General features: G+C 38.1%; 1 protein-coding gene across 13 annotated transcripts in view; it reads left to right on the top strand.

The window, feature by feature from the left end:
• The window catches only part of ERC1 (ELKS/RAB6-interacting/CAST family member 1), a 288,797-nt gene that overhangs the window by 12,121 nt on the left and 252,330 nt on the right, over positions 1 to 24,346 (top strand). The gene's annotated exons all lie outside the window — the stretch shown is intronic.

Below are 24,346 nucleotides of genomic sequence, written 5' to 3'. Positions count from 1 at the left end.
CACCCTATGAGTTTTTTTGTAGTGGTCTGGCTAGTTACAGAATAGGCAGAAGAACTGAGAGTCTGGGGCGTCTGGGTCTTTTGTCTTGTCCATCTTAAAAGCATCTCCAACTTAGAATAAAACTGAGAGGCTGATTAAAGTTGAGGTCCCTTTGTAGTCTGTTCCACTTATTAAAAGCTTTTTTCAAGTTTTCTCACCTAGACCTTCTTGCTATCTTAATCCTGAAGTAACTACTTGTCTTTGAGTTAGCGTCCTCCTCTTCAGTTGTTTCTGGCCAAATGTTAGTTAGGCATCTCTCTGGACTCTCAGGTCATAAAACTCACCACTCTCAATGAAAAATGGGCCTGGCACCCTGCTTCAAAAGTTCCCTGAAATGTAAGTCAGCTTCCACCATGGCAAAATTACTTTCCTTACTGAGCTTTTTAAATATCAAAGAATGTTTAATGAAATAGTTTCCATATTCAAGCGTGATCATGTTCTGGTAGCTCTTAAGGTATAGTTGCTATTTTAGGGAACACTTTTTGTAAGGTTTGCTTTAGAAGGTGGAAGGGAGAGGGGAAACTGTTGGAGGAAAAGGATAGTGCTGGTAGTACTCCACATGTTGTACTCTACTTTCCGGTGACCTGTCTTAAATAGTTAATTCCTTTTGGTTAGTGGTACTCTGCTACACTGAATATGTCTGCAATTTTCTTTTCACTTCTTAAAGAACTCAGTTGAAGAAAGTAAGTTGCTTTTCCCAAGGTAGTAAGAAATAATTTAATGAACCTGTTATGTGGTTTTACAACTGTATTCTTGCTAAATGGTAAGTATCACGATGTGGGGTTTGTTAAGGTGTGTGACGTTTCATATCCATTTTCATATGTCTTCTTGGAGTGCAGAAAACCTGCAGTTAAATAATTTCTATTGTAAAAGTTGGACTTCTTTAGGAGGAGTAATACAGTGAAAATTTTAGTTAGAGTGGTACAGTACCAGGGTCATAATACATGGAATGCCATTCACGCAACTTTCTGGTGCTCTTTGTTGCAGGTAAGTCTTGTAATTCTCAAATTCTTTTCATTTTTAGTCCTGTTTTCATATTGAAGAGAATGTCTTGGAATATAGTAACTTTTTTTTTCTGAAATCAGTTTTGACATTTGAAGATGCTTTGAATATCTTACAAGAAAAATCCAATGAGTACATGGTTTAGAATGGATTAAGCAATTACTAAATATGAATAGATTAGAGAACAGTGATTACTCTTAGATTTTTTTTTTCTTGTCTTTCCTTTATCCCCTAATTAAACATTTACAGATATTTCTAGGCTGCTGTTCTCAAGGCAATCACTGTAATTACTACCACACTGGTAGAATTGTATAACTTTGGTCCAAAAATAAGAAGGGTGCAATTTAAAAGTAAAAGGGTATTATTGCAATGAGCTGTAAAAACTAAGAATGCTAATTAATAGATTATAGTTAACTAACAGTGTGACCTAATTAAACTCTGAATTCACTGTGTCTTCTATAGCCTTTTGGAGTTGGTCACTTCAGTCCTTTATATGGAAGATCAGTTTAATAGGATTTTCTTTAATTGAACAGACTTCTGTTTATACTCTGAACAAGAGATTTTCCTGATCTCTTGGGGGACCAGAAAAATCTCATCGTTACCCCTCAAGCCTCCCCCTAAAATGAGTTCTAGTATAATTGCAGGAACTGGAGTTTTAGACTTCAATACAAGTATTGCACGTGCACTACTTGTGCTTTAAATAAAGTTTATTTCAGGCCAATTGCATTGTTAAAAATTGACTCAGCTGGTGGAGCCAAGCTGCTGGCTGACTCATGCCATTATCTGATAGTCATCTCAATCTCTTTCCTGTGGTCATGGCTCTTTATTGCTCTACACACACTTGATTGTCACTGATTGTATTTTATTTGTTTGTTTGTTTTTTATTGTGCTTCTTGTCACCTCAACTTGAATGATTGAATCGACCCTTTGTTTTGGAAGCTGTCACACCTGAAAAGCCTTCTGTGAATAAATGCACTGGTGTCTTTGGGTTCTTTTTCCTGTTTCTTGGGAACACGTGTAAATAAGTCACGATTATTTATGTATTGCTTACTGGTTTCCAGGAAATTTTCTGGATTTGATAAAGCTCAGAGAGTGAACAGGGAGATGAAAGAGCATGCTACCTGTCCTGAGACAGTCACATCCTTTTGTTTGGTTGTCCTCTTAGGGCAGTAGGTAGCAGGGACATCTTTGATATAACAGTGAGAACGTCATGCACGTGGTTCTCTGTAGCTCTCACCTGGGTGGAGAGTGCTTTAATCTTGCTCAGCTGTGGTCTGTTCCCCAGCTGTGGTGCAGCATCAGCTACTCTGAGCAAATAGTTCAGCTGGGCAGTGTGGCATATGCTCAGCTTTATTTTTGTCCTTTGTTACCGATTTTGAAGAGGCAAAGTCCTTTCTTTTCATAAATGGGGAGTGTTATTGTCCTCTCGTTTTGAAGAGCTCAAAACTAAACATGGAAAGTATTCCTCTAGTTAACAAAGATTCTTGAAAAAACACAGTAGTTTTCAGTGCAATGTGGATTAGTTAACCAATCATACTTTGCAAGAAGCCAAAAGAAGAGTGCAAATGTTTTCTCAGTTGTGCAAACCCGTGCATATTCAAGGAGAAACTGATGAAACCAGTAACAGAAGCTTGGTTTTGGCTTGGTATCACTCCTCAGCGTGCTTTAGTTACTGTGTTTTTCTGAGTTGAAGAATATTTTTTTTTTAGTGTGTGTGGTTTAAAGTTTCCCTGGAAACCTCTTCATCAGAAGCCAGAAGAGGAAAGGAGAGAGAGTGAGTATGTTTTGCACTGTGATAGAAAGAGTTTGAACTGAATAGTGGCGGATGATGTGAAACTCTAGAACAAAGGAATTCCTCTCAATTCAAACTTGCTGATAACAAGGTGTTTGTCTCTTAAAATAGGTAGTACAATGCAAGTTTGATGTCTAACACCCTGCATTGAAATTTCCCACATTTGACTGATCTGCATTTAAGATCTGATTTATATTTCAGCTGAAATAGTGTGGTACTGCTGAAAACATCTTTTTGCTTTGATGCATTTCTGTGGTCTTTTTGTGGTCAGAGACCTTGGATGTCTGAGTTGAGAGAGTTTAACCAAGAAAATACTCCTGAAGGGAATTTCACCTTGCTTTTGGGGTAAGACGATTCTACTTTATTGTGATGGAGAAGTGGGAGGGATGTACTCCAGCATTTCATCAGTGCTCTTCTCCAGAGTCAGAACTACTCTCCATTTCTTAGTAGCATGCAATGAGCATCTCAGTTTTTAAAATGTAGTTGTCCATGTGTTAGTCTCTAAAATGTTGGGTGCTGCTGTTCTGAGACTGGCTGAGCTTCTAAGGAGTACATTCTTCCTCTGAAAATCAGATCAATTCTCACTTCTCCATTGATTTAATTTTTTTTTTTCAATTATATATTAAAAAAAGTTTTGGTACGTCTTAGTACTGTGTCATTCTAATACTAGTACCATTCCTGAGTTAGTTATTAGTTTATGGAAAGCTAAATTTTCTTCCATTTTGGATGTTTAATTGTGCAGTATGTGGTTCCTTAGGCATGGCTTAAAGGCATTATCTGTAGCCCACAGCATTACACTTAAATAATTCTTTCACTGGCAGATGTCTGTCGGCTTTCTAGAATGCTGCCAGCTTTAAGGTTCCTTCTGTCTTTCCCTAGTTGCAGCATGAAATGATAACTGAATTCTCTCTTAGAATAACTCAAAACTACTTCCTCAAGAGTGCTTGATATCTGAGGCATTTATGAAGTTGCAGCACTTTGCAGCAACTTCAAAAATTGTCATCTAATCACCCGAGAGAGGGGCTTTCTGTGTTCCATCTTTTTTTTTTTCCAATTCTGTAAGGAAATAAAATTAAGACTTTTTATGCTTATCTCTGTTCCCTAATGGTCCTTTTCTCCCATGTTTCCTGTTGAGGTAGAATCTAACGCCTTGGGTTGCTTTGAGCTGTAGCATGGGCTGAACAGCTGGTCTCTACTTGATCCATTAAACATACAAGGGGAATACTACTAACTCAAAAGCAGCTTGTAATAAAACGGGTGACATCAGTGGTATGGCTGAACTTAGCATTTAACTGAGCTTTTTTTGCTGTTAAGCTGGGGGAGAGTTTACTTGAAATTCTGCAGAACTTACAGCAGACTCTTTCTGCTATAATTCTTTCTTCACTATGTGTTGGGACTGTTCAGACATTATACTGCTAGCTAGGTTTGCAGTGTGTTACTCTGCCATTTAGTGTGTATATTCATGAGAAGTCATTTGTGTAACTGTATTTCTCTAGAAGCCATTGTCCCTTTCAGCCTTATTGTAATTCTGGTATTTGAGTTACTATTTTTTTCCCCCTAAGGGTTCTTACTTTCTAAAGTGTGGACTAGGTGGCTATGAACTGTATAAGGCTTTGTTTTAGTTACTTAGTGAACAGTTATCAATGATGGATGATGGCAATAGCACAGAGGTGCTCCTACATTATGGTTCATTTTCAGTGGTCTTGTACTGATGTTATAGCTTTCTAATGCCAAATCCAGCATTCTCTTGTGTCTTCCTTGCCTTATTGATTTAAGTAGAAAGGAGAGGAGCACTTTACATGGAACTGCCATTCCATGGAAAAAAGATTGAAGTTATACTAATAATACTCATGACAATCTTCATGTGTAACTCCAAGACCAAAAATTGAGATAGAGCTTTTTTAAACTCCTTTCAATTCAGTGATATTAGGCAGCCTCACAGACTTGAAGATGATACAGCAGAGTGGGCTGCCATGACTGAGCTGTTAGTTGGAAAGAATAGGGGTTTTTTCAGCAAAGTAGGTGTCTAAGGTCCTGTTAATAGTCCATATAATGCTCAAGACATTAGTAAAACAAGGAAACTTTTGTGTTTAGGATAAATACTTATATATATATATATGTATATTCTGAGATAAGAGCTGGAGACCAAAAGAGTTTAGAGGAGACATTTCTGTACTCTGAAAGTGATGACTATATTGGATAGCTCATCAAGAGTACTCATTCCAGCTCTCTGAATTAGTATTTGAAGCAAGAAACATTGTGAAATGACACTGTAGCCAGCAGGGAGGGAATAAACTTGGTAGTGCTCTAGATGTTTCAGTTTGCAACTCCTTTGAATTAATTTTCTAGATGCACTTGTGTTTAGTAGACACAATCAAATACAAGTGTTTTCAGTCGTAACGATTTGAGCTCCTCAACAGAAATCAGATTACAATGGCTTGTCAGCAGGTAAGCAGAGCCAGTTGAGATTACACGATTTTTTTCCCTTGCATGGATAATGCTTTGTAGTTTTTCCATATAATTTTTGCCATAATCCATTGAACACAGGGAAAAATGGCTGCATCAGCTAAATGTAGTGGATCATAATTATATCTCTGGGTTTTTTTGTCTGAAGATAACAACCACTAGACCTGAAAAAGAAAGTCTTTTTAGCAAAACTTAAGTTTCGTAACCCAGAAGGTTCTACATAAGTGTGTTTCTACATAGTATTTTCAGATTTATATTGGATCCTCTTGGAAAGGTCAGAGTCACCATCTGTAGTGGAAAAAATACAAGGACAAAATGTATTTAGTTTCCTTCTGTGATGATACTGGTTGTTCTATGTAAGTGATCTGCTTAGTGTTTGCAGTAGTAGTACCTTGGACTGTGAAGCAGAAATGGGTGTTTGGTTGTATCAGCAGCCTTAAGAAGCAGGTAGCAATGATGTGAAGCACCATTGTAACTTAGAGATCATAGTAAACCACCCAAAACCCCCTTGATTTAGGGGTAATTTTGCTTCCAAGGAATATTCAATTGTCTACCTTTATTTATCCCAAGACAACTTTAACTTTTTCTTTGTATTTATAATCTTGGATTAAACATTAAAAACTTCTGTACTGTTTGGGAGAAATTGGGGCATACCAATGTACATCATGTTTTGCAGTTGCAGAGTCAGTGTTTATATTTAAACCATGAAGAAAAGAAAGGAGGGATCTGTTGTCAATATCTAGATCAGGATTTAAAGAGATTTCATGGTAATTTGAATTTTTGTCATTTGACCTCCATTAAGAAGGTCTTCTTATGGATTCACTGTAGGAAGAGACTGGATTCTTTAAAAAATATAACCCGTGACCTCCCAAGCAATACGTGAGCCCCCCCTTTCAAAAAACCAACCAACAGAAAAAAAACCCCTGAACCCCAAAAACCAAACCAAAACCAAAAATCCCAAACCAGCCAAACAAAAAACAAACCCCAACCCCCCAAAAGCATAAAACAGTTTTCTATTGCATGTGTGCTCACTGAAACGAGCGTGATGAAGTGCCAAAATACTGGCATAGAACACCATTCAGGGTGCTTCTAGTGATCATTGCTTTAGAAATTGGAGGAGTTAAACTCATATATAACAGTTACAGGAATAAATACCACGTGACTGACTTCTTCAGTTTAATTTTAGCAACTTGGTTTGTAAACTGGAATGCTAAGTAATGTACAATCATCAGTAAACCTTAGATCTTGATGCCTGTTGCATTTGAGCTGTTTTCTGATCTATATACAAGCTTTTATTTTTTTTTTTTTAATTTAGGTACTGCTGCTTATTCCTATTGTTTAAATTATTAAAGTGCGTGTGCAGTGGGCTGCTTTTGCTCTTCCCTGGGTGTTGGAACTTCTGGTCCAGGAACCCCTTGAAACAAAGATAAATACAGTCCTTGCTGCACTATGCTGCATGCACTTCCTGTATGGATTGCTTTTAAAATCTAGTGATGGTTATCACTATTTTGGAAAATAAATAGTATAAGCTGACAAGGGTGGGCAGTTGTTTGAAGGCAGTTAGGTTCTTCCAGAATTTGATTATCTGCATTGTAATCAGGTTCTGTGGCATTGTTATGCATTTCTGTTTCTACGGTGGTACACTCTTCTGCTTCTTCCCCTCTCCTCCCCCTTCACATCCCCTGTTTCAGTGGGCTGCAGAGAGGAACAGGGAGACAGCCTAGCTTTGGAAAAACAAGCAAGTAATAAATGGTAGTCCAAAATTAACTAAGCCTCGCTCGTATCTGTATCAAAGCTAAGTATGGTTGCATTTTTTTCCTGGACGGTATGTACTACATCATCATGTTCTCATGAGCAGCACTATCGAGGAGCAGGCACTTCACTAAATACTCTTTCACTGCCTAAAATGTTTCACAGATGCAGGCCTTCCGTGAGAAAGTATGCTTGACATTAAATTTATGGATTTTTTGATCCTTCTTGTCAGATGATAAGGTACCAGCTACCTTGGGTTGTTAACTTTTGTGAACAGATGGTCTTCTAATTATATGTTGATGTGGATTCCAAAGAATACAGGGCCATGAATTTCTTCTAATGCTTCTTGTCACTTGTTTCTGAGATTAAAACAAGTCAGCACATGAACCACCACCACTTGGAGATGAAAATCTTATTTCTTCAGGTACTTGGTACAGGATCTGGTTCTTCCATAGTAGTTGATTTTTCCTGGCGTTAAAAAACCCCACAGATGTACATATTAATATAAATAAAGTATCTTAATAGATAATATCTTAATATATTTGTGGCTTCTGGCATTAATTTATATATATAAAAAGATATATATATATATAAACATATATATATACACGCACCCAGACACACGTAAATCTTGCCCTTTTTTAATGCAGTGTGATGAGACTTACATACCTTTTTCCCTTACAGAAATCATGACACTGATGTCTGAGTAATGCTCTGGATATTAGTGGAATCATGTCTTAGATGAAAAATACTTATTTTTTTGACTGAGGGGGAGGGAAAAGCTTTCTGAACACTTGTTTGTGTTGTAGCATGTTGCCTTTGAGCAATCTTGCACCTGCAGGTCCTCGTCTCAGGCTTAACCAGTTGTTAGACTTGTTCTTTTGGACCAGGGAGAAGTCCTGACACTGAAGACAGTGGTGTGTCCTACAGCAGACCTCCTGTCTTGCTGTGAGAAAACGAAGATTTTTAAAATTTTTTGGTTTATGTTGTTTTACTATTTGGCATAATTTATTAGACTTTATGCATTAAAAGCGGATGTCAGTTCTTGGATGAACAGACACAAACCATGAAGCAACAAAAGTAACTTGAGATAACTAGAGCTTTTCTCATTAGAGAGGCGAGATACCCACACAGCCTATTGCAGCATCTGATCTCACAGCTAGAAGCCTCCACAAGGCTTGTTGTTACATCTGTGTCTCTTTTGAGAGATGGAAACATTTAACACTAAACAATTTGGTTTACTAAAGGATTCGTGGCATCATACCAAGGCTCTTAAAATGTTACAAATGTAAAAAGCAACACAGCTAAGAAACGCCAACCTGCTTGGAAAGTACGGCTTTGCTGCAGAGGATACTAATCCTCCATAGTCAATTAATGCCTTGGATCTGATCTAAAGAAGCAGTTGGTTGATGACAAAGACACTGTCCTTAAGAGTGGTCATACTTCTGTATTTGGCATCAACTAAAAATGTACACAGGAAGTTCCTGGAAAGTGGTTTTGGCTTCTGTGGCAAGAGGTTTCGGGGTTTCTTTGCTGGGGGAGGGAAGTACGTCTATGGAGAGGATAACAAAAGCTTTAGTCTGAGGATTAGTGTTAATTGGTGAAACAATGAATCCCAGAATAATCCTAGAAAAAGGAAATGGGTGGAAAGGACAAGCATAGTAAAGACTTTTAATTAGGTTGTTAGGAAATGCTCTGCTCTGTAGTGGAGACTTAGGAAGTAACTGCCTTATTTCCCTTGGTTGGATAAATGTGGAGAATCAGATGGCTCAGTGATTCATTATTCATGTTGGTTCAGGTTAGGAGTACAAATGACAGTGTTGTGTTTACTCGGTGCAACTGAGTTAAATACCAATATTCCAGTGTTTTTCAGATTATGCTGCTCAATAACTCTGATGAGGAAGGAGAAGAACTTTGGGAAAGGGCAGAGGTAAAAATCTAGATAATTCTTTGATCTGACCAAGTATGGTGTATTTCTGTGGTTTACATTAGCATAGCAAATTTATGTACTTTTCCAAAATCTTCCTTTTGTGTGTGCATATGTTAATTTTAACAGATGTAGTTACTCCTGAAGATTAATAATTGTAATCCTAAGTAATTGTACAAAAGGCCTACAACCATAGGTGTGCTTTTCTTTTTTGAGGGTAGAGGAATTTCCCAGCCTTCATTAGCATGTGTATCAGTTGAGTAAAGTCAAATTATTCTGTCTATGGAAACTTTCATTTGGAAGATGATATTTAAACCTTTCTCCCTCAGCCAGTGTCTGATGGGTCAGGTTTGGCCATATGGTGGTGAGGCTGTTAATGTGTAACCATTTTAATAGATCTGTGAGCCTAGTTACTCAAAGGAGGGACCTTTCTAAGAAAAGTATACTTTCATATGAGAAAGTAAATAGTGTGCTATGTATGTGCAGTCAACAACATCTTTTATGAGTGAATAAAAATAAACAGCATTTTTTGATTCTCTTTCAGAGGGCGTTTGGACCTTCTAATTGCTTTGCTATGGCTGGAAGGCTTGGAAAAAAAAATGGAATTATCTGGAGTAATTTATTTGTGGGGAGGGAAACCAAAAAATCACCTTGCAAGAAAATGAATTAATCCAGACTTCTCTTAACACTGAATTAATTTTGGTATGAACTAGAAGCTGGTTTTGATAGAAAGTTTTAAGAAGTATGCTTTGGCCATGATTTGTGAGAAGCTCTGTGCACGTTCCTGGCCAAAGAGTTGAATTAAGTGTGAGTACTGCTGTGTGTGCTCAGGTTATGATTTGTAATACTTTCTGCACTTGTGTAACATGCCAGTGAGATCCTTGTACTACTGCCACTACTAATTAATCCCTTTTAAGCCATTTTAGTTGGAAATAGTATACCTTCAAATTGCTTTTACAAAACCCGTCTTACCTTTTTTGAGCTTTTTTTGTTTTAAGGTAATAAATATGTTTACAACGTGACTTTAAAATTGGGCTTTGCACTTAACATATAACAATTGAACAAGTTTGGTCCTACTGCTGTTACATTCTCTCTCCCCAGTTCTCTTAGAAGTGAGATTCAAATTCCAACTTTTGTGATTTAAAGAAGGTTCCAGGTTACCATTTCTATCCAGGAAAAGCTTCTACTTTTTTTTATTCTGCTAAAGCTGGGCATGCATTCAGGACTTGCCTTCTAAAACTACATGCTGTGTTTTCTCAGTGTAAAATCCATTTAGTGTGTACTTATTCAGAAGTTATTCCTCTCCTTCTTTCCCTTTGGCTGAATCAGCTCAAATGCCTATGCCTTTAAGAGGCCTAAGGTCTGTCTCTTTTTTGACTGTGTGAGAATTGTCCTTCATTCATATTTAGTGTTACTTTTTTGTTAAGTAACTTTTTCTAGTGTTTCATGTCAGACTTCTTTAATCTGCAAGTCTGGGAATTTGTGGAAGAAATCATTAATTCACTTTCTTTTATGCTTAATACAGTTGTTAATGTTTCTTTGTGAGCTGCTGAATGCTAGACAGTCTTTGAAGGTTAATCTGGAAAAAGTAGATCTGTACTTCACAGGTTGAGCTTGTTAGCAGGTTATTTGGTACAAAAAGACCTGATTATTAAAGATAGTAGGTGATATTGGGACCCCTTTATGTATGCTGCATATAACTTTGCTGTTTAATTCTTAACTAGATTTATACTTCTCTATTGAATATATATTGGATATATACTAAGTGCTGTGAGCTCTTCAGACATGTTTCCCTAAGGGCTCTATAGTATGCTTGGGTTAGGTTTGAAGCAAGGTATCTTTATTTTTACCATCTTTTCTTGAAGGGCATTGAGCTTCAATTGTCCTGCATAGTTGACTTCTATTTCTCTGTGATTAAACAACTCTGTCAGTTAATTTGGTTAATCATCTGTGAGTGAAGGTACTAATTTTAGAAGTATACCAATAACAAGAATGGTCAATATGCCATATAGGCTTATATGTAAGTGAAACTATGAGATGAGATTTGGCTGTTGAGCACTTTCATTTTCTGAAATTCCAATATGTTCAATAGAACTTCATGAATAGCAGACTTCACTACAAAAATGCAGAAGTAGTAATTTTTCATTAAAATGGATAATTTTAACTCAGTATTTCTATGTTGTCACTGCTTTTTCATTTTAAAAGGGAATATGCTGTATTTTTCTTAATTGTTTTTTTTAATTCTCTTTGGATGGATATTTCTGTCCTTAATCTTCCATTCAGTTAGGCTTCTTTTGTTGATCTTTTAAGCTATGAAAATCAGTGGTTTCTACTTTTTTATTCATATTTATATATTGCAAACAGAAATGGTAATGAACTTGCAAAACTCGTTATCCTGTGAATGATTTCAAATAAGTCTTCACATTTTTGACACTGTGGGAAGCCTGGTAAAAAACCCGCCTTCAATTTATGAAAGTCACTTTCTTGACTGAATTGTGCAGATTTGCACATAGTAGAGTAACTAGCAAGGTATTTTGTTATTAAAAAGGCAGGATGTGAGTACTTAAATTTGATGGTTTATGATCACTGTTAATTCTAAAGAAACTGGTCGAGGTTCTGCCAGGTATAAGTGATAGTTTGCATCCCTTGTGCACTACATCATAAACCTGAATTACAAGTAATTTAGTAATTCCAAGTTACAAAACTGCTATTACTGCCATAAACAGATTTAGTTTCCAGTTGAAAATATGTTCCCTCTTAACTTGTTTCAGCATGTTCTGAATTAACATCTCAATTATTTTCAGAGCTTTTGTCTATCACATCAGTTTTTTTGTCATTAAAAGGTGCTATTAACCAGTACACTTAATAGCACCTTTAATAGGTGCTATTAAATCAAGATGACAGGAACTTGTGTAAAACATGAAGTATAAGGCACTAGAGAAGTATTGTTACTAGAAGTAAATTCTTGTCCCCTCATGCACAATACTTAAGTTGGTAGCTAAAATGAATGTTTTTTTTTAATTACCAAACTATTTTCTCTCTTAATTTGTCTTCTTTTGGGCTGGTTTCCTCTTCCTTAAGCACAATTCCTGTCTTTTCCCCCTTCCACATTGGGCTGGCTGTTGGGAGATGTGTAACATAATTGGTTTTATGTCACTTTTGATGTTGGAATAATTTAAATTGCACAAGTTCAGTTTTGGGCAACAGGTTATGCCCTAAGGCACACACACATTATGTACCCAAGCTACTTGTTTACATGGCTAACATGGAAACAAGAAGAGCTCTGTTTTTCGTGGAGTTTTTATAATACCTCATGTTCAAAGCACAGTTTATATTGACTTCACAGTTACAAATGATTTGTGTGTATTCTGAATGGCCAACAGGCATTCTTCAACAACAGAAGAATGTGCACATCATAAACTGCAGGGAATCAAACCCATTTGACCATCGACACCTGACAGAAATACTCTGGAAAAACATATAGCTGTTGTCTTAATTATATTTTCACTCTAATCTCAGTTTTCTGCTCGTTCTTGATGCATCTTTCATTTCAGAAATAAAATTCCAGATCCCTGGGGCAGTATCAGTAATTGCTATCCCCACAGAGTTTTATTTCCCCTCTAGTATGCATCAGTCACTGCACCCAAATGAGTTACAGTTGGTGTTGTAAAAATGTGAGCACATATTCGGCTTGTGGTGAATAAAGCAGAATCAATTCAGTACGAGTCAACCCAAATATTAGGAAGTCCTGAACTTTGCACATATTTTTAATGTAGCTCTTGGATGGAATTTGTTTTAAAAATGCTGTATTTCCACTATCATTAATCTCAGATAATTTGTCATTGTCCCCTTTTGCTGATACTAGTTTTAGAGGGTTGAGTGAATTCTTTGGGTGAACTGGGGGTCAGGGAACTGTTCTCGTTAAAGAGTGACATAGCAAAAGGCTAATTTTCTCATGATTTTGTTCCTTAAGCAGCAGGGCTGTGGGAAATAAGATGAAAATATATAACTTTAGAAATGTAAATATATTTTTTTATTACTGTAGAAGCTTTGTAATGAACCCTAGAATGAAATCAATCTTGCATATGCTGACACTTGTGAATAATTTATTTTCTGCTTAAAATATCTACTTCAGAACAGAGTTTAGTTAGAAGTAGTAAATAAGGACTGAATTTTCCTTTCAATTTTATTAACTCACTAAAAGTATGCTTCAGTTTCTGAAGATTAGCCTTCTCAGGCAAGTATTAAGGACAGTAATAAAGAAGGGAATCTTTTTTTCAGCTCCTGCTTGTGAAACTCAAGAACTTTTAATGTGAAATATAGACTTGTGTTGATCCCCTGACAGATTACTCAGTTTTTTTCATCCCTTCCCACTTGGCTTCCTACAGTCTCCCACAGAATGCAAATAGAGAGAGAACACATCTGAACAAAATGTTGCATCTTTGTGGGATATACCAATCTGCTCAGGTAGCAGGGAAGGGCTCCCAGGCCTCTGCAATCAGTCACAGTTCAAGAACTGCAGCCGTGAATTGAATGAGGGTTGAGTCAGGGATTACTTGAAAGGAGCTGATCTCGTGCAAGACCAGCACGGAATCTGAGAGTGAGGAGATTGCTGTCTGATGCCACTGGAAGGCTTTTGTCTATCATCTTTAAAAGACTAAAGAAACTGGGGAGGGGTCTCAATAAACTGGAAGGACAAATGTGTTCCACAGTCTTCAAAACAGGCCAAAGGACTTAGAGACTGGTGCTTCTTGCTTCAGTCCCTGGAGATACTGGGGAATGAGTCCTTCTGGAACACACTCCTGTGCATGTCAATGACGATGTGATGATCGGGCGCAGTCAGCATGAATTTGTCAAGGATAAATCATGCCTGATTTCCTTGTCTTTTATGATGAAATGTCTGGATTTGTGGATGAGGAAGGAGCTGTGGCAGTTCTTTACCTTGCCTTTTTAGTAAGGCTTTCATCACTGTGTCCCACAGCGTTCTTGTCACTCTAGTTAGAATGCCATGGTCCAAGTGGCTGGGCAGCCAGGTGGGTAAAAAGCTGTTTGTATGATCAGGCTCAGAGTGTAAGTGATTGATGGGTTGATCACTACTCAATTACCTGTAACAAGCTGAGTCCTGTTTGACATCTTTATCAATGACCTGGATAGAGATGACATGTTCCCATTCATTCAGATGGCACATGACACCAACCTCAGGGGACCCTCTGAAGGGCAGAGCTGCCGTGCAGAGGGACCCGGTCTGCAGGAATGAGCAGGCAGGAGACTTGAGATTCAACAAGAAAAAATGGGAATAAAGAGCCTGTAGGAAAGATAGATTGGGGCCTGGGGGACCTGGTGAGCAGCAAGTTGAACATGAGCCAGGAGTGCACATTCTGGGAGTGGAGAAGTTTATTGTGTAGTGATTATCTCCTTCAGCTTCACCCTTGTTAAACCACGTGTAGAATACTCTGTCCAGCTTTTGTCTGCCCAATATAGGAAAAGACATCAATAAGCAGCCAAGTTTCTTGGAGGAGTGCCAAGGTGATTGGTGGGCTGAAGCACAGGCCCTGTGAGAAGAGGCTGATGGAATGGGCCTTGTTTAGTTTGGTGAAGAGAAGGCTTTGGGAGGACGCAGTAGCAGCCTTCCCATACTGTGAGGGTAGTTATTGAGAAGAGGAACCAGGCTCTGCATGCTGCATGGTGGGAGGATGAGAAGTAATGGATATAAATAAAAGATTTTTCAAGGTCTGACAGGATAAAGTCCTGGGCAAGTTGGTTTGATCTTGTAGATGACCATGCCTTGAGTAGAGGTTAAACTTAGGTGACCTCTTGCTGTCCTTTTTAACCTGAATTATTGTATTATGATTCCGTTTTCAGACACTGATTGGCATAATGTCTTTATTAAGTGTGTCTTTATTAAGTCTAAATCATGACCTAAGTGGTCCAGTTGACTAAACCTTGGTAGTAACCCAAGATCTTTTGTTCTTCCATCGTGACTGGGCTTCCCGTGGATGTTTAGCTGCATAAATTATAGTAGTACTGAGTGGACTTTCAGACATTGCACCCCAAAACTATATTGAATGAATTGGCAGCGCTGAAATTGGAAGCTGTCTGCCTTTGTTTCCGGTATTACTGATGTGTTCTTGCTGGATGTACCAGTGCTGAGAGAGCATCAGCTGCCCGGGCTGTGCACTCTCTTGCATGTCAGTGACTAGACTGTTCTCTCCTGGCTTGACAGTCGATGGCATCAACACTCACCTTGTCTCTTAAAACTAGAATCAAAGTGTCAGGTATGGCAGTAGCTGTTGTGCTGTTGCTGGCACTGTGTTCATTTTCTTCATGAGGCTTGCAGGCTTTCCAGCGAGCAGTCGGAGTCCAAATGCATTACATCCAGACTGACTTCCAGGCTTATGACTTCAAGGCTTATGTTTGACAGTATTCCCAACAAATCCAATGTTATTTAGAAAATTGTAACCACTGTTTTTCCAAATCCTATGTTCAGGGCATGTGTCTTTTTGATTTGTTTTGTCTCCCATCTTTTCTTTAGCTTAGATTCTACTGCAGGTTTATTCTTAAGTGTTCATTAGTTTCTTTACTAGATGTATTTTTCTTAAATTCTTTGGAAGTTTAATGTAAACACCTGTGTACAAAGTTTTTGTGTTTCAGAGCACTGAGCTAATGGTCATGACTATCATTTATTTTTAAATACGTCTCTGAGGGAGGAAGTTATTATGTTACAGATGGTAATGGTGCATTTAAAATATTAATCAACATGTAGGCATAACTGTATGAGAGTGCTGTGGTGAGCCTTATGTTGTCACTTGATCTTTTTTTAACTTCAAGAAAAGTATTCAGTCTTTGACAGTTCTGTAGCTGCTCTGCCTTCGGCTCACTGTTCAGTTGCAATTCAGGTCAGACCATATTTGTGTTAGTTTTTTCAATAGTCTTGACGTCTAAGTTTCCTGAGGGTTTTCTCTAGTCTTAGAGTTTAATTTTTCAGAGTATACTTAGCCATTTTATTTTGACCTACACTTTGTAGTTCTTCATGCACTGTCTGTTTAACCAGTTTATAAAATATATGCCTGTGATAAGATTTAAAAGTTAAAGACTTGATTTTTTAAAAAACTTTTCTATATTGGGTGTAAATCTTACATGCAAAAAAATTGCATTATGTCTTGTTAAAAATCTACATTTTATTTTTTCTTGTGCAGTCAATTGACTTTGCTGAGTTATCACTACATTCCTTCTAGGTTTTAGAAAATCAATCTTACTGAGTGCCTCTGAATGTACACAGCATGTCCAGGATGATAGCTTGTCCAATGCCACAGGCAATAGACTAAACTTAGTATAATCTAAATAATCTCATTTCCCCTCTTATTTTCAGCAAATTTTTTTTACTGCTTTCTAATTTCACAGCCTTTCCATTCCAGTCTTTGCTGTGTTCATCATGTTTTTTTTTATCTCTGGGCAGTGTGGAAGATAAGAACTGTGTTTAACTTGTAGTAAATGGGATAAACCCCACTGAGTCTGACTCGCCTCTGAGTTCTATTTCTCATTTCATCCTGATACTACTAGAACAAGCATAATGAAAGAAGCTCTTTCTTCACAACCTTCTGTGGCGTGCTGACCTTGGTCAGCTGCCAGATGCTCACCAAGCTGCTCTCTCATCCCCCCTCTTCAACAGGACAGGGAGGAGAAAATTAGATGAAAAAACTCATTGTTGAGATAAAGATAGAGAGATGGCTAACCAATTACTGTCATGGGCATAACAGACTCAACTTGGAAAATTAAGGTAATTTTTTTTTTTACAATTAAAAATAGAGTAGGCTGATGAAATAAAGACAAAACCTAAAGACACCTTCCTACACCCCATTTTTCTAGACCTGACTTCACTCCTTCCTTCCTGGCTCTTCTACCTATCTGGCACGGGTGCAACTCCTGATCTCTTCCCACGGAGGCCACCCTTGCAGTCCCCCAGTGCCAAAACCAGCCCTTGGATGCCCAGCACACCTACACATACCTAAGAATGAGTGCTGTCATTGACTTTTGAGTATTCAGGTTTATTACTGAATACTTATACAGTAAAGGGTCATTATAGATTTCAGCAGCCTCCCATTACTTTCCAGATAAAGTATTCGTGCTGTCATAAGCACTTCTGAAGTTTGTAAAGTAAACATACAGCAAGCAGCCTGATTTTTTTTCCATCTTTCACTGTTAATTTGGAGTCCCCATTGATTAATTTTCCTTATGGCAATCTTGTAAAATACTAGTTTGTGCAAGTTTTATACCTTTCCTGATTTTATGCTGTGAAAGATCTTTATTTAGTCACTCAAGCTTCATTTATTTATATGGATATCTGCAGCTTTTCCAATGTAGCATTCAACTGGATCTGGAAATCCTGGTGTCGATCAGAAACTGCTGTCCTGATGATATTTTTTTTCCCCTCCTGTCTTATTTTCAGGCTTTAAAGGCATTTTCTGCTACCTTTTAACTTCCTTTGTGAGACTGAGTCTCAGACTTTGTCTTTGGGGTGTGTCAGGACATTCTTTTCTGTTTGTTATCTATTACTTATGTTTGTATGTGTATGCATATGTGTATACACAAAAACACATTTATTTTACATACTTCTAATTTATTTAGCATGTCTCTGTTAAATCAGTTGTATGCTTTCATTGCTATCTGGCTTGTTCATTTTGGATTTTCCCTTTCGTAGTTCCACTGCATGTTGGTGAAATTGGCTTCCAGTTAAGTGGTTTCTGGTCCTTTCCTCAGCTTTTTCATACAAATTCTGTTGTTCTTTCTTGCATGTCTGAATTCCCTTTGGGCTCATAGTCTTTGATTTGTTCCAGTGATATCTCACATCTGTGTTGTTGATGTTTGTGTACCTTTAGCACTTGGGTGCAAAAACACTGTTGCAATCACTTCCCACACTCTGTATATTGCCTGTACCTGTTTGCACCTGCTTAAATAGTTACATCTCTGAGAACCTCTCAACAGTTCAGCTTAGTGAATCTCTTCAAAGAGCTTCCCTTCTCCCTTCAGTGCTGAGATGGTACACTGAGGAACTTTGCTTGTTTGTGGAGAGAATTTAATTTTTAGTGCCGTAGATTCTGATGGTGGAAATGCTCAGTCTTCTAAGCTTTTTTTTATTAAAGTAGCAGATTTGATGTGTATCCAAGAATTACAATTAATTCTTTCTTTTTTCTTTTTTTCTTTTTTTTCCTTCCCCCAGTTGTAATCCCTGTTTGGGAAAGAGGCTTTTGTTTCAAGAAATTAGACCATTTCTGTAAAGAATTTTCTCAATAGGGAGAGTCTGTTTGTAAGTATTTTGCATTAATGTGTAGTTTCAGACCCTTCAGTTGTGTACCTCCAGGGACCTTTCTCGAAAGATGAGATGGGATTTGAAAGTGTTCTTTTCTCAACCATTTCTAGAGAAATTAGAGCAGTTGTGGAGGAACAAGTTTTAAGGGAAGTGGTATTTTTGGCTTTCTAAATACTGGAAAGAAAATCAAAAGTGGATTTCCATCACCTTTTTAAGAGGATTGAGTACATCTTGCATTTCAAGGTCATAATGATTATATTTCCAGAGATAGGACAGTCCCTCCAATGGAATAATTGATTTAACTCTCTCAGCTTGCAGGTGACTTATTCATAGAATTATAGAATGATTTGGGTTGGAAGGAACCTTAAATATTATCTAGTTCCAACCCCCCTTCCATGGGCAGGGACACCTTCCACTAGACCAGGTTGCTCAAAGCCCCATCCTGCCTGGCCTTGAACACTTCCAGGGATGGAGCATCCAGAGCTTCTCTGGGCAACCTGTTCCAGTGCTTCACCACCCTCATAGTGAAGATTTTCTTCCAATTATCAAATCTAAACGTAGCCTTTTTCAGTTTAAAGCCATTCCCCCTTGTCCTGTCACTACATGCTGTTGTCCAAGTCCCTCTCCAGCTTTCATGTAGCCCCTTTAGGTACTGAAAAGTGCTGTATGTGTATATAAGGTCTCCCCCTTGTCTTCTCGTCTGCCTAATGACCAAAGTTGTGCTAAGACAATATCTGCAATTATTCATGGTTTGAGATTGCTGCTTATCAATTCAAAGTGTTTTCCTCCAGCCACTCTGTAACAAGAAATATCTTTACTAGGATTGCTGAGTTGCCAATCTGTCTGTGAATGTGATGATGCCCTTAATGGTATGAATTCCAAAATGGGAAACTACTGATTTTATTCTGCCTTTTGTGTTGCTTTGCTATTGTTTTATCTTCCAGGGCCTCAGAATCAAAAGTCAGTGACATAGAAATCTTCTGCATATCAACTGTGCTTAATTAGTGTGTAAATCTATCTGATGTTAGAAATAAACACCACTACCATCATGTTTTACGTCAACGAGTAAAGTGTAGAATCCCAGTCTCCTCTGTGAAGAGACCATCAATATTGAAACCAGTGCTTCTGATGTATATCTAAGTTAGATGTCTACCTGCCAAGACTTCTGAGTCTCTTATCTGATGTGTATTATTCTACAGGAAATGGCCAGTGCCACGTCAAAGATACTGGTAGATATTTTAACACTGATAATCATTTAGTTAGTGTGAATGTGTGTGGGCTATCATTCAAAGCAGAAGAGATGTTTGGTCTGTAAGTAGATGCATATAGATGTTAGCTTCCCTTTGAACCTGGTTTAGGACCTTAAAATTCTGAAATTTGGAATTGAGGGACATGTGGTATGTTGTGCCTTATACCACTTTCTAAAGAATCTGTATCCTATTTCCATACCTGTATACCATTGACTGTATCCTATCTTGCTGTCACCATTTTTGCACTTTGAAAAGAATCAGTGGGATAACTGGAACTATCTGATAATTGGAAAAAGGCGAATACCATGCCCATCTTCAAGGTGGGCAAGAAAGAAGGTACAAGGAACCGTAGGTCAGTTAGAATAACCTCTGTTTCTGGAAACCTTGTGTAGCAGATTCTTGTGGAAGCCACATACGGTCATGTGAGGGGCAAAAATGTGACTCGGATGACCTTGCATAGTTTTACCCTGGGCAAATCATGCCTGACCAGCCCGACGGCCTTCTGTGATGAGATGACTGATCTGATGGGCAAAGGGGCTGCAGTGGATGTTTATCTGCACTTTAGCAAGGCCTTTGCCATGGTCTCATGTAAATATCCTTATTGACAAATTGGCAAAATACTCACCAGATAGGTGCACTTGCTCAGCTGGACTGCCAGGCTCAAAGGCTGGGCAGCAGCAACAGCACGGAGTCGAACTGCTCGTGTTCTTGCTTGTGTTCTTCATGGCCATACTTGGGGCAGGATTGTTCAATGCCTATATTAATAACCTAGACCTCAACAGGCTGGAAAAATGGGGTGATGGGAACTGCACATGAAAGAGGAAAACCCCCTCCACTCAGGCTGGCATTGACTGGCTTCAAAGCAGCTTTCCAGTAAGGGACTGGTGGCCTGGTGGACACCAAAGCGAACATGGATCAGTAGTGTGCCCTTGTGGTGAAGAAGGCCAGCCATATGAAGTTCTGTGTTAGGAAGAGCACAGTTAGCTGATTAAGGGGAGCAATCATTCCTTCTGTTCAGTGCTTGAGACCACATCTAGAGTACCACACCCAGTTTTCAGCTCTGCGGGATACTGATGTTCTGGAGTGAGTCTAGCAAGTAGTCAGAACAATTAGTGGACTGGACATAGAGCATACGAGGAGAGGCTGAGAGAACTGGTTTGGCTTAGTCTGATGAAAATAAAGCTCAGGTATCTTATTGTGGTTCCCAGCTGCCTCATGGGAAGGCATGAAGAAGATTCAGTTGGCTTTCTCAGAGGTGTGCAGCGGAAGAGGAGCGGGAGGATCACAAGTTGCAACACGAGAAGTTCATTCTTGCTAGGCACAAGGAATGTCATTTTTATCATTAGAGTAATTTAACACTAAGGTTTATCAGCATCTCTGATCCTGGAGATGTTCAGAGTTTGACTGTGTAAGCTGCTGAGCAAACTGATTTCATTGCTCCTTCTTTGAGCAGGACATTGGATTAGATTAATTCCAAGTGTCCCAGCCTATTTTGTTCTGTGATTTTCCATATCTGTAATTGCAAAATATGTGTGTGTACTTTCTAGACATGGTCTAGTAAACTTTTACTTCCAGTTTGCATAACCACAGTGTGCCTGGACATAAAGACCACTTCTCTCAAAAGAAACTAGAGGTAAACGATATTTTTCTTTGACTTTGTGTTAAAATTGAATTAATCATTACATTCATAGTACTCCATTTAGGTGTTTAACAAGTGACACTTTAGTTTGCTAGAATTTTGCTGGTAGCTTTCTTTTATGGCTTTTTATTTCAGAAACCATAAATCTATTAAAGAAAATTTAGAAACAAGGTACATGTATGTTTATGTCACTGTTTGAAGCCTGTGCCAAATTGTTGGAAATTAAAGCTGCCCAATGACTCTTCATTATTTGTATTAACTACTCAGGTTAGACTAATGGACAGATTTAGTTCACTAGTGGATAGGTATCTTGAATGGTTTTTGGAGATGTTTGTCATAGGCACTTTTTTAGGTGTTCAAGAGTTTAAGTGTTGAGGCCCTTGGAGATGTGGCTCAGGGAAATAAAGATTTCTTACTGAGTACAAGCATGCCTGGTTATGTGGTATTCAGTTTCCCTACTGAAGAATGTCTCATTTTTAATAGCAGTACTTTTGGTAATAAATTAACACAATTTTAAGGATTGTAAGTTTCACCCTTTTGAAAATTAGGTCAAAAATAATAACGTTACTGTTATATTTTACCATGATACTGTTGTATTATCCCTGTGGTGGGTTGGCCCTGGCTAGCAGCCAGGCACCCATACAGCTGCTTCCTTAGGCCCTGCCACAGAGGGATGGGGAGCAAATAGGGAGAACAGGAACAAGAGTGCTCCAGGGTTGAAATAAAGACAGGGAAATCACTACCCAGTTATTGTCTTGGGTAAAACACAGTCAACTTGGGGAATTTAACTTAATTTATTGCAAATTAACATAAATATTTAATTACTGGGAAACAAAAAAAGATAAACATTAAAACACTTGGGGAAAATCATCCCTCCTCCTTTCCCAGGCTCAGCTTCACTCCAGACACCCCTCAGCCCCTCCTTGTAAGCACCACAGGGTACACTTGGTCCTTTCAGCGAGGCAAATGGCAGTGCAGGGGGTTGGGTCAGGATATATCAACTTTTCTGCTCCTCCTTGTTTTTCTTTTCCTTTGCTGTGGAGCGGGTCCTCCACAGGCCACTATCCCTTTGGCAGTGTACCTGTTCCAGCACAGAGCGTCTTCTCTTCCTCATCCTCCTCTTCTTCCTCTGGCCTTGTTGTTCTCTCATTCCCTCTGTTGGTCCCTCCTCTCCTGGTGTTTTATGCTCTTTCTTAAATAGATTTTCATTGAAGTGCCCCACACGTGGCTGGGAGGTTCAACTGTGTCCTGTGGTGGATCTGTTGTGGAACTCTGGCAGCAGCACCTGGACACCTGCACCAATACAGTTATAACTGGAACTTCTTCGTGTGTTAGTTAATAATAGTCTGGAAGTGGGGAAAAGGAAGTGCTGGGCTAAATATTGCTGCTAGCTGATGATAAGTACTTTATTATTAGAAGCCAATGTTGTCTTCTGCTTTCTTGCGATTTCGTGTAAGACTGGATTGCTTCCTCAATCGAATCTCTTTTTGGAGAGCTGCTTAGTGGCTGAACTTGTACAAGTTCTATTTCTGAAATACTTTTGATGGTTTTTGTCTGCCTGACTCGGGCTGCATAGGAGTGATTTCACTGCAGTCAGTATTGTGATAAAATAATAAGGTGATATGGTCAAGCAAATGTGAAAATGCAGAATTTGGAGCTGCAGAAAGAATAATGAATTAGTCTTTGAAAATTATTTTAGTGCCTCCCTACTCTGGAAAATAAACTAGTGATTAATTTATTTGCTTTAAGTGATTGTAATGGATATTTTTTTTTTTACTAAATGCATTAAAAAAAGATGGAATAAGTTGTGTTAAGCCTGATCTGCATTTCTGTGTACCTTTCATGTTCACACTTAATGAAACTTTTGATGCTTCAGTAAAAAACTGGTTAATTGATTTCTGATTTAACAAGCAATCCTCTTCTTTTTGTGCTAATGTTTTCTTTAGTTGAATTTAATATAATGACAGCTGAATCCACACAACTGAAATGGATTTGACCCCTGTCATCATTAGTCCTTTTCTTCTAATATGCTGTTAAACATTGAGATGATTCATTATGAACCTTGAATTTAAAAACTGCCTTAGATGTAAGGCTAGAAGATGTAATTTATCTTAGAAATTCTTGTTTTGTTATTATTTATGTAGTGTGGTGGGTTGATTCGCTGGATACCAGGTGCCCACCAAAGCCATTCTGTCACTCCACCTCCTCAGCTGGACAGGGGAGAGAAAACTATAATTAAATAGTAGTGGATCTAGACAAGGAAAGGGAGAAATCTGCTCCAGCTTGGTCCCCCCTCTGCCTAAATCTCAGTACATGTATGTGGTTTATTACTTTACAGATCTCTCATGAGTTACCCTGGCAATAGATCGAAGTGTTTAGGTGTAGCTTAAGAAGTTGACTTATTTTGTGTACTTTGTGTTTGGGTAGATATTGCTGTGGCTGATTGTCATGAAAGAATTTAGGTGAATTTCTGGTGTCACCTTTGCCAATGTGTACCATGGTTTGCAACTAATTTGGTATTTTTTGGTAAACTACTAGCTAATAATTTTATGTGACGCGTGCTGGTTATTTGTATTACAAAAACCAGTGAGTAGCTGTTTTCTGTTCATCTTCTCAATGCCACTTGTGATTTTATTGAGTCTGTATAGGAACAGGAAGAGATTTGAGAAGCAGTTGCAGAATCCTGTCGATAAATGAAATGGTAACCACAAATAAAACACTTACTCTGTGAGCAGTTAATTGACCAGTCTGGAGCTGAACAAAATGAAGCATTTTCTCAGGGGTGGCATGTCAGTAGTGAGAAACTGCTCTACAGTATGTTGTGATTTAGATGTTATATTCTAGAGTAATAATGACTTTATTGTAGTTACTTTCATTTTTGACAATTTATCAGTATAAATAAAATCTAATTTCATGTTATATTCAGCTAGGCAGCTCTGTGGTTTGAATTCAGAGATACATTTGAAATCTTCAAAGGGGAAAAAAAGTTTCCATGGTATAAATTGACTATCCTGAAAAATAAAGAGTATACTACAGAATATCGCTTTGGGTATTTCAAATTATTTTGCAAGAAGAAAAGCGTATTTAGCAAATATTTTTCAGGTGTTACTTTAAGTCTCAGATGTACAGAGAACTTAGTTCCTTGTTTAACCTCCTCAGAGGCATGTATAAG

This window comes from Pipra filicauda, unplaced genomic scaffold, assembly GCF_003945595.2.
Source record: "Pipra filicauda isolate LSUMZ 115617 unplaced genomic scaffold, ASM394559v2 scaffold2_size9829703_pilon, whole genome shotgun sequence".
NCBI lineage: Eukaryota > Metazoa > Chordata > Aves > Passeriformes > Pipridae > Pipra > Pipra filicauda.
This window is presented reverse-complemented; position numbering and strand designations above follow the sequence as displayed.